The sequence below is a fragment of the Hemicordylus capensis genome, chromosome 5, assembly GCF_027244095.1.
Source record: "Hemicordylus capensis ecotype Gifberg chromosome 5, rHemCap1.1.pri, whole genome shotgun sequence".
NCBI classification, from domain to species: Eukaryota; Metazoa; Chordata; class Lepidosauria; order Squamata; family Cordylidae; genus Hemicordylus; species Hemicordylus capensis.
The window spans coordinates 146818084-146829622 of NC_069661.1; the positions used below are offsets into that span (position 1 = coordinate 146818084).

The window sequence follows — 11539 nt, forward strand, 5'->3', positions numbered from 1 at the left end:
ATTTCGGGCACAGAATGATCTGTGCCCAAAACGAGCAATTTCGGGTGATTCGGGTCCGAACCGAATCACCCCCAATGTCCCCCGATATTTTTCAGGGCTGAGCCGAATCATTCGAATTTCGGGCCCGAAAAATTCGGGTGATTCAGGATGACATCTCTTTGAATTTCCCGCCTTTTTGCATGCATTGATTTGAATGCAAAAAGGTCTGAAGTGATGTCAGCCCGAATTTTGGGTCCCAGGGGCAAAATAGTGGGGTGGGGTGGTAGTGCCTAATGGGTGGAGGCTACCACCCAGATTTCAGGGGAATTGGGCAAAGGGCTTATTTTGGGGGAATTTTTGAAGTTTTAGTGTCTTTGGGGCAGTTTGGGGGCATAGAGTGGGATCTGGGCAAAAAGAGTGGGGTGGGGTGGTAGTGCCTAATGGGTGGAGGCTACCACCCCAATTTCAGAGTGATGGGGCAGAGGACTGATTTTTGGGGAATTGTTGAAGTTTACACGTCTTTAAGGTTTTCCCCCATAGAGAAGCATTGAGGTGACAGCAAATGGATAGCTTCACGCGGGGGGCAAAGGGGTGGCCTAGAGCAGTGTGGGGTTGGTGGTAGTGCCAGGTAGGGTCAAGGAAGCTACCTGAATTTTTTCAAAGGATTTGGGCAGAGGGCTGATTTTTGGGGAATTGTTAAAGTTTACACGTCTTTAAGGTTTTTCCCCATAGAGAAGCATTGAGGTGTCAGCAGCCCCATAAGTGCACTTGTGGGGTGCTGGGGTGGCCCAGAGCGAGTGGTAGTGTAGTGCACATAGGGTGCCAACCACCCCCATGGGTTTCTAACCCATGGGGTACACGGTTCTGTTGTTTCAGAGGTATTCGGAGTGTGGATTAGCTATCATAGAAATTCAGGTAGCTTCCTTGACCCTACCTGGCACTACCACCAACCCCACACTGCTCTAGGCCACCCCTTTGCCCCCCGCGTGAAGCTATCCATTTGCTGACACCTCAATGCTTCTCTATGGGGGAAAACCTTACAGACGCATAAACTTCAACAATTCCCCAAAAATCAGTCCTCTGCCCCATCACTCTGAAATTGGGGTGGTAGCCTCCACCCATTAGGCTCTACCACCCCACCCCACTCATTTTGCCAAGATCCCACTCTATGCCCCCAAAATACCCCAAAGACACTAAAACTTCAAAAATTCCCCAAAAATAAGCCCTTTGCCCAATTCCCCTGAAATTTGGGTAGTAGCCTCCAACCATTGGGCACTACCATCCCACCCCACTATTTTGCCCCTGGGACCCATTTTTCCTTCCCGAATCGATTCAGATTTGGATTTAATCCGAATCCGAACCGAATCAGGGGTGATTCAGGTGGCCCAGATTCGGGCACAGAACAGATCGGGGGTGATTCGGTTCGGGTCCCGAACCAAATAACTGAAAACCCAAATTGCACACCCCTAGTATGCATACAATAACCGATGTCTTCCCTTTTTTCACACACATGCCTAGTGTGCTTTACAGCAGTTTGTTGGTAAAACCTCTTTTTCAAATCAGCGAAAACCTTATGCAAGCAGTCTAATATTGTTCAACAAAGCCCACTTGAGCATACACAGAAGTTTTGTAACTACAACTTTCAAAGAGTTTGCTTCCTAAAAACTATTCCCCCCCCCACTCTTCGCACCTAGGCAAGGCAGCTCTTATCATGTTAATGACTCTCTTATAATGTTAAATGATTCTACATCAGTGCCTCTCTCTATTTGCCCCATTTTCAGGAAAACTTGCTTAAAACCAGGGTTTTAAAAACCTGGAAATACGTCGAGATAAGCTAGAATTCGGAAGACAAAGCCCGATTTGTGTGTAGGGTGCTTCTAAAGATCTCAAATGGATTTCAGGGTAAGTTTGGCCGGTGTGTGAATGCACACACTCTCTTCCTAAAGGAGATTCACAGAAACAGCCCTATGTGGAATTGCTCCACGTCTTCTCCTTTAGTTCAGATGTTTATGAACTACAGAAGCTGTTGTGTGGGGGTTTTTGTGTTTGTATTATGGGGGGCAAGGTGAAGGGACTTAATGAAATTCACAAACTGCACTCCCTCACTTCCCACAGTTTAGGCCAAATCATGGCACCCTCACTGGCTAAGAGGAGGGTGTATGTATAATGTGAAATATACAAAAGGTAAGCCCAGCTGTGCCTCTGAGGAGCTCAAGAGGCCATGGAACAAACAACCCTCCTCCCATTCCATGAGGAGGGAATGAATGTGGGATGGGCTTATGCAGAGTGAAGAGACCTGTAACATGTTTAGAGCACTGAGGCTGCTCCAGTACCTTTCATCTCTAAAGTTAAATTCGGGGGGCAGGCGGGTTTTTCTTCAAGTTAGGACCATGTAGAATTCAAGGGTAAGGGTTGTAGTACGCAAGGATGAGGCAAGGTTGTGGTATGCAAGGATGGAATCAGGAATATTCATAGTTTAATAAAATCAATATTCTATACAGAGAGGCAAGCACAGATTGCTTTTCATTGCTCTTGCTGCTGGCTCTTTGTTAGCTCCAACTTGACTCCAGAACTGGAATACAAGTAACTAAAGCCCCATTCATAATCTGGAATGCATTAGTGAATGGATTAACCAAAAACACCACAGACCAGAAAGTGCACAAAACTGACTGAATAGTTTCCCATGATGTTTGCCCTTCCTAAGAAGCCTCTCCTCAGTTCCTAGAGTAGTTTTGTATTTTAAAATGGTCAGTTTTTAGAATAATGTGATTCAGCAGATGAATGTCCATGCAATGCTTTTAGAACCTTTTTCTAACAAGTGAACAGTCATGCCTCCCCCCTCAACGAAAAGATATGAAGAAGGGCAAGGCTTAGTCATTGAGCCGGGTCTCACTATCATTTTTGCAGCTAAGCGGGGAGAGCGGGCTGAGCCCACTCTCCCCGCAGACAATCGTGGAAGGAGCCCTGGGCAGCCAGATCCGTGACGGAGCCAGCGGGGGCTGGGGGGACCAGGGCCAATCGGCCCCCAGAAGCTCCAGCGCAGGGCATGCTGGCGAGTGGGGAGGCGGCTTTTCATCCCCCTCTGGGGGTCTCCTCGTGAGTAGGTGCGGTGCAGAGCTGTGCTGCGGCTACTACGATCTTCAAAACCAGGTTTGCGGAGCACTTGTTCCACAAACCTGGTTTTAGGGCAGGGGTATTTAGGCAGGTTACCCACCTAGGAACCACTGGGCTTGCAGCCGAGCCCAGTGGTTCACACGATGGGGCAAAAACGGGCTAGCATTAGCTAGCCAGATTTTGCCCCATCATGTGAATAGCCTCATTGTTTGCTAGTAAGTGGCTAGGATTTCATTTGTGGAGTATGGAATAAGCCAGGCTTTTCTCACAGCTGAGGGTCATGCTGTGATCTCTTATTCAATGTTGCATCTGTCTGCACCTGGAATTAGTGAAATATCTTGGTATTGGGAAGGTATTGGCTAGGGTGCACATCTCTGTCTAATTTTGCATAGAGCCAAATTTGGGGCAAATTTGAATAGCCATTCTTGAGTAGAATACAATGAGTTTGATAAAGATCAGTGAACCTTCTCCTGAATTTGAGAGTCTCACAGATGCCGAGAGCCATTTTGGGTGTTCTCACTATGTAGTTGCTAACAAAACTAGTGAAGCAGGTTTAGCCTATTGCTCTAATTGAGGTCGAGAAATGTTGCTTTTGACAAATCTGCAGAGGTCAACTATTTAAATTAATCTATACAGCGAAGCATACCAGATCCTAAATTCAGTTTGATAGACAACAAAAAAATTGAGATATTTAAGTGAGGATAAAAGGGAGTGCTATTTGGATACATGATTTAGTTAATTATATCCAAAAGGTGTTTAGAAATTGGGCACTCTAGCAATGCAGCCTGTTAAAAATGGGATGATGTGTGGATGAAAATATGGACCATAATAAAAGAGATCTAGTGAAACTTAACAATTAGCACTTGGTAACTGTAGCCTTTGCTGAAACCATATTTGTTGAATCACAGAGCAGCTGTTCCTAATAGAGTTAATTTAATTTCTTTTAAAATTGTGAACCTTCATTCAGCTCCTGGTAGTACAGGAAGTTAAAGAATGTTGATTTTGGATGTGAACAGTGCTGTGCAATTGCAATACTGGATCATTTTGGGAAAGAGATAAATTTTATTCATACATTTGATTTTGTTCTGTGTATCTATTGTCTCTCTTTCTTCCCATCCTTCTCTCTTCAGTACAGTGAGAATATGCCACCTTTCTAAATATGGACTTGTCTGCTAAAACAATAAGTTTTGCATTTACTGTGAAGGAAAAAATACTGTAAATGGTCATAAGTTTTTATAACATAAGTCTTAAGGCTGTCTCTTATACCCCTCAGGCTGTTGTCTCTGATATTCCCTTGTCACAGCACAGTTTGCAAACTCTGAAAAAAACATTATTCTAATCTCTCAAATGATTTATGCTTCAGATCCAGACATTAGTTTTTCATGCCGTTCTTCACACAGAACAAACTTCAGATCTTTAAAATGTTCCATTGTCTTGCTTCACTTTTCCTTTCTTCCTTACTTCCTATTCATATCCTGTCTGGGCCTTTGTGCCTCTAATTCTACTACCTTCAGCTGGCCTCCAGCTTTCAAAAACGACTCTTCTCATTTTCCTTTTGCTTCTTCTGGTGTCTGAGATTCCCTCCCTAAACAACCAATTAGTGCCACTTTTCCCCCTTTAAACCCCTCCTCAAAGCCCATCTTTTTCATAAACTCTTTAATCTTCATTCCCCAATCAAACAAACACAGTATGTTTCACTGTGATCTCATCTGAGTGTATATGTACTCGTGGTGAAAGATGTTAGGATTTGCTATAGACATAGAGGCTGTTCTCACATGCAGCTTAACCCAGGCTAGGGGAAGCCCAGCCTGGGTTAAGCTGCGCATGAGAACCACTGGGATCAGGCTTGCTCCCGGTGGGGCAGCACTGCCTAGGCCCACTTTGTAGCACGGCTGCTGAGATTAAGAAATGAGGGCTCCCTTAAAATGGGCTATGGGATCATGTTTTTGCTGGGGCTTATGTTTAGCTCCAGAGGACACAGAGACGGGTGCGTAGAGCATTGCACATGTCGGATGGTACATTGTGGGATCTCTGGAGGCTTAGACATATTGCAGCCTCCAGAGCTCCACGCGGCAGGCATGCAGTGTGGATCATCTGGGAGTGGTCTGTGCACCCAGCAAAATGGAATGAGTCATCTGGATGGAAGGTAAGTTTAGCAAGCCTTCCCCTCCAATCCACCTGCCATGGGTGGGGTTACTACTCCAGAGCCATTGGGTGACTACTATGGTTGGCCACTCTGAGAAACAGGATGCTGGAGTGGTTGGATCTTTGGTCTGATCCAGTAGGGCTCTTCAGAAGTTCCAACATCTTAGCTTTTTTTTTTTTTTTTTGGCTTTCTTCAAAATTCTTTAGACTTTTTGCCTGATGCAAATTTGGGACGCTAGCCATTGTACACAGAAGTCTTTAGATCTCTGTTGATAAGAACTACCATGTGATGTACACAGCCAAACTCTTCCAAGTGCTGCAGCTCAGAAGGCCATTACAAACGCTGCAAACCTTTGAAAGCCATCAGTGAAAGTGTGTCCCAAACATATTTGATGCTTTACTTAACATTCCTGTAATACCTTTTATCAGTGATGATAGCGTGACTTGATGAATGACAGGGAGGGCCCTGCTGGAGGGGAAGAGCTGCACTGTTGTTTCTATCCCTCCTTTTAAATTTTGGAAGCTGTGCACTACTGGAGGAGGGGGCAGATTTTCCTATAATGGTATAACAAACTTTTCTTACACTGTTCTGATACTTAACAGCCCACCGTACATCCTGGTATTTAAGCTAATTTAATCCATTGCAGTTAATTTAATCACGCCTCATAAATCTTAGTGCCGGAGGTAAGTGTAAGTGTGTGTGCGTGTGCGCGCGTGTACGCATGCGCCTTTCCCCTTGCTGCTCATATTTCAGACAGGTATTTGAAAAATAGCTGTGTAATCAATTCAGTATCTATGACAGACTAGCAGCACTGCAAGAAAGTGAAATATGAGCTTTCACTCTTTGCCTTATGATGCCATTGCTTTTTCAGAACTATATTTGTCATAGGCATTTGACTTTCATTTATCACGGGAAGAAGCTCTATTACATTCAATAGAACAATAACTGCACTTATTTTAATGGATTACATTATTTTAGTAAATGTCGCAGAAATCCTATAGACTAGTTTCTACTTCTTCCTGGATTAGTCACATGTGCAACCCCAGCCAATCATGGATCACATTGTGAATTGGATGGCAGTATAGTGCTATGTATAAGTGCATGATGATGTCAGTGAGGACAAACAAACCTAACTGAGAAAAAGAACAAGAGAGATAGAAGAATAGAGAAACATTTTTACAGTCATTTCTTTAAAATTAGCAAAATGAAGAACTTTTTTCAACACTGCCAAAAATATTCTCAGAAAATGGTGAGTAATATTTAAACTTTGAATTAGTTGACCAAAAAGCTTGGGTGGGATATAAATGCAAATAATAAATATTCTAAGAAAGTAAACACGTTTAATAATGTATAATTCTTATTAATATATAACAAGAAGGCCTTTTGGCCTTTACTGTGGCTATTGTATACCCATTTATTGTATTGAAATAAAATGCTGAAAAATTCAGTGTGTGTTGCATGTATGAAGCATATGTGCAAATCAAATTTGCACACAAAATGTTGAATCAAGGTTGATAAATATAGTTTGAATTATGTACAAATAACTCAAGAACCATTTGTAAAACTAGCCCTGAATGCCCCATTCCTATCTTACTGTGTTAGTTAGGATGTTTTAGTTTTTATTGCTTTCTTTTTAGTGCTGACTTTTCTGACTCTTTTGTCGCATGCCATAGCTACTTAGCACATTCTGGGTAAGATTTATGCACTCCCCTATTTCCCTGTGAAAGGTTTCATTTTAGTTTAGCTGTCTTAGAATAAAATAAAATGTGCTATTATGATTCAATTGGGCTTTTTACCATGCTAATTGCAACCAATCCACATGCATTAATATCTGTCGCTATTGTATATACCATGTATAGTTCCTGTCAGCTGCTTTAATTGCTAATTTGTATACATGTTCCCTAAAAGACCCCACAGCTAGGTGAAATTAGAGCCTACAAAAAAAAAGGTCTGCAAGAAGCACATGGGCTGATTTTACTGATCTTTTAAGCTACATAAAGACTCCATTCACAGGTCCTTATAACATGATTGAGAATGTATTGGCAGTAAAACAGATTAGTTGTAGTGAGGGGCATAAAACTGCTAGTGTGTTTAAAGCTCCTGCACTTCTAGGAAAGTTCTCCCTTATGTAATTTTATTGCTGAAAGTAATATGGCATTATTTTTCTCTATCCCATTAAATGCCTCCTCAAAGTTTCCTTGCCATAACATTTCAAACAACCTCCCATCATACCAAGCTTTTAAAACACAATAATTATCATATATATTATGTTAAGAAGCTGCACCCAAGGAAGATTCTCTACTGTACTTCCTGTACATTGAATGGATATTTAAATACAGGGAGTCCCCCACTTACTAATGTGTTGTGTACCAAAAGTTCATTTGGAAGTTGGATGTTCATAACTAAGAATGCGTACAGTTCCTATGTGCGACTAGTGTTTGTAAGTTAGGGACTTCATTAATTTAATGAGTTATGAACCTTTGTTTGAAAGTACAGATCATTTGCAAGCTGGGTGTTTGTAAGTAGGGATGTGCACAAAACAGGCCTGGGCTGTTTGGTTCGAATTCAAACCAGCTTCGAACCAGGATGGGTAGGTTCTGTTTTGGTTTTGCTCAACTCCACTCCTCCCCCCCGATTTGGCTCGAATTTGAACCCAATTCAAACCGGTTCTAAAAGGTTCAACATAGGGTATAATGGGGACTCAAACTGGCCCATCATTCTCTATGCAGACCACCTAGGGGCAAAAACTAGGGTGTGTGGTAGGCACCCATGGGTGCCAATCACCCACTGAACCCAAAAGCAATCAGACACTCCTGTGATTTCTAATGGCTTTTTGTTTTAAGATTTTCCCAATTTTTGCATTTCTCCCATAGAGAATGGGGATTTGAGGCAGCCCCATTCCTGCCTTTGTGGGGTGCCAGGGCACTCCAAAGTGGGCCGGAGGGCATGGCAAGTTGTGCCAAAACTCCACCCAGGCAGCCCAAAGCCCATGGCGTTTATGGGTTTTTCCCCCAGGATTTTTTTTTTAGTTTCTGTCCTTTTAACAGTCTATCCTTATCTGAGTAGCTTCTCTGGTATGTATATATGTGCGTGCGTGATGCGTGTGTATGAAAAGATCTTCATAGGGATTCACTGAGAGAATGCATACAGCCACCAACAATCCAATTTGTGTTTGGACTTGCTGCTGTCAAAGAATTCTTTGGACTTGTCAAAGAATTCGCCAGTGGGGACCTTTGGGACCCCATGCTGCCTTGTTCTCTGCCCCCCACACCACAGCCACCCACACCAGCTTGGGGACCCCCTCCCACCTCTGCCTGCCATCCTGCTGCAAGCTTTTTTCACAACATGGTGCTCAGACATTCCCAAAGATCCCCGGGTTTTTTTTAAAGAAGAAACATTTTTTAAAAAACCCTATTTAAAACAAGCATATGCACCCACAACAATACAATACAATAAAAACAATGCAAGAAAATACTGAGTGGGGGGCTACTAAGACGGAACCTGTGAAAACAAGAAACAACCTGTAAAGGAAAAGCACAGAAAATATACATCCCCACACCCAAACCAGAAATGAGGCCCTATTTAAGGGAAACTAAAGTGGATAAGGGGGGCAACAAAAAGATTCCCCTCATTGTCCTGGAGATCTTCTGCCCCACATACTGGTCGGGGGAAAAAAAAAAGAAGGAATGTATTCTAGGGATGTGCATGGAACCGGCTAACCCAAATAGGCCAGTTTGGTCCAGTGCCCCCTTGAACCCCGCCTCCAGTTTGGTCCAGTCCAGGAGGAGTTCGCGAGCTTCATTTTGTGGGGGGAAAACCCAACTTTTAAAAAACTTTTACTCCCCTCGGGGGAGTTCCTGGAGGCAGTGGGGTCTGGGGGGGTTCCCCCTAGTCCTGCCGGCCTTCAAAATGACCGGGTGATGCTGGATTCTGGAGCAGGTGGTGTGCTAAGCACAGCAAGAAAAGGGTTAACAAAGAAAAGCACCTGCTCCAGAGAAAACAAGGAGCCCACCCACTCCCCAAATCAGAAGAAAATAAAAACAACTGGCAGTGGCTGCTGAGCTGAGGACTCTCTCTCTCTCATCTCAGCCAACAGATTTAAAATCAGCAGCCAGCCACCACAGAAGCACAAAAGGTTTGTGTGTGGGAGGGGGGAACGGGGAGCAGTATCTTGGGGCTAGGGAAATGGGCCAGAGAGAGAGGCCTCAGGCCGAAGGGCCTGGGCCCCTCGGCCCAGAGGAGAGGGGAGAGAGAGCCAGACAGACAACAGACAGACACTCAGGGGAAAAGAAAACAGCAGCAGAGAACACACAGTCAGTCACAACCAGGGGGGAAGGGTTTAAAGCAGGGGGGGACAGAAAAACAGACAGAAGGGGTTGGGAACAAAAAAACGCAGCAGTGTCTGCCAGGCAGACTCTCACCACCAGCACCAGCAGGCCAGAAGGAAGCCAAGCGAGACTGCAGCCAGAGTGATTTTGCTAGGCCAAAAGTTTAGATTTAAATAGGATTTGAAACACCCTCCTTTAGGAGCACCCACCTTTGTCGTCCCCTCTGGCCAATAGGGTGTCATTTCTCAAGGTCTGGCACAGTGCATAGCCTGCCAGAGACCCAGACTCATCTGGCCCACACAAGTCAAACAAAATGGGAGGAAAACATCTAAAATGGAGCCTAGAACCTTCGAACCGGCTCAAACATGTTCAAACGGAACCTGACTCAATCCATTCAAATTCGGACCAGCATTGCCAATGCAATGCTCTGTTTGGTCCCAGTTTGAAGCTATGAACTGAACCGGTTCAAATTTTAACCGGTTCGGGTTTGAACCTGTATGCACATCCCTATTTGTAAGTCAGGGAGTGCCTGCCTATACAAGGCATCATGTTTCTGCTGTAAGATGTGAAGGGCAAAATACATCAGTTTTCTCTTTCCACATGTAGTGCTCATGCAGAGATGACTAACTTAGTAACTTGGCAAAGAGGCACCTTTGGTGATTCTCTTTATTTAGCAGGGGGAGAGAAACTGGACCTATCCACCCCCAGCACAGTACCTCCAGTGACTTTTGCTGTTGTCTGTCTTATGTTTCTTTTTAGATTGTGAGCCCTTTGGGGACAGGGAGCATTCTTATTTATTTGTTATTTCTCTGTGTAAACCGCCCTGAGCCATTTTTGGAAGGGTGGTATAGAAATCAAATTAATAATAATAATAATTAATAATAAAGGGAACAGCCTATATTTTGTGACGATATCTATAATAACCAACAGTATTGATGATAAAATTCAGCCATCCCAGGTCCTTGGGAAGGACTCGATGTCTGGATAAAACAAACCAGTCAATAACACCTGTCTGACTGTGTAAACAAATAATAATAAGTAATCCTTTCACATATTATAGTGGACATAGGCAAAAACAAAACATGAGAGATTTTCACAACCTCCTTGAATGGTTGAAATGTTTAACCTGCATCCCAAGTCCAATGAACACAAAGTATCTCCAGCTTCTTCACTTTCTTCAGTACTGGGCAGCTCCACAGTAGGGATGTGGGACCTGGCTTGAGGTCAAGCCAGTTCACACTCAAGCCAGCCCGGTTCAAGGGCTTGATTTCAAGCTGGAGTGGGCCTGGTTTGGCTTGAGGTTGAGCTGTCTCCCCGGGCCTGTTTGGGCCTGGGCCAGGCTGTTTCGGGGACACTGGGGACTTTTTTCTGTTTAAAACATTGTTACACACCACCACCGCTCGGGGGGGGGGGTGCTGCTGCAGCCACAGGGGGTCTCTCGTGGTTCCCCTTCACCTGCCAGCCTCCCCCATGTCTAAAAAGGGCTGGTTTGGCCCGTTTCAGCCCTTTCTGTACTGGCAGTAGATGCTGCCACGCATGTGCACTGGCCATTTGCATGGCTGGGTCATGACTTGGCCATGCAAATGGCCTGTGTGGATGCATGGTATTCCTCCAAAATAGCTACTGTGCACTGAGAAAGGGCTGAAATGGCTTTGAAATGGGCCAAACCAGTCCTTTTAAAACTGGGAGGAGGCTCGCAGGGGAAGGGGAACTGCCAGAGGACCCACCTCCCACAGCCATGGCAGCAGCCCACCCCCCAAGGGCCCAGTGGTGGTGAGTAACAGTTTTTTAAGGGGGGGAAGGCCCTGGTACCTGCAAACTGGCCTGAACCAGTTTTAAATCAAACCAAGCCAGGCTCCTGTTCAGGGTGCCTGGACCGAATATGCCTGGTTCAGTTCGAATCTCATTCATATTTGAACCAAACTGGGCAGACTGGTTTTGTGCACATCCACCGGTGTAATGGAGATTCCCT

At 44.4% G+C, this 11539-nt stretch overlaps 1 long non-coding RNA gene across 1 annotated transcript in view; it reads right to left on the bottom strand.

Moving 5' to 3' along the window:
* LOC128328367 (uncharacterized) overlaps positions 1 to 9971 on the bottom strand; it is a 55201-nt gene extending 45230 nt beyond the window's left edge. The window contains exon 1 of the long non-coding RNA XR_008309167.1: positions 9777 to 9971. This is a non-coding gene — a long non-coding RNA (uncharacterized LOC128328367). The remainder of the gene's footprint in view (positions 1 to 9776) is intronic.
* Positions 9972 to 11539: the final 1568 nt, after the last annotated feature.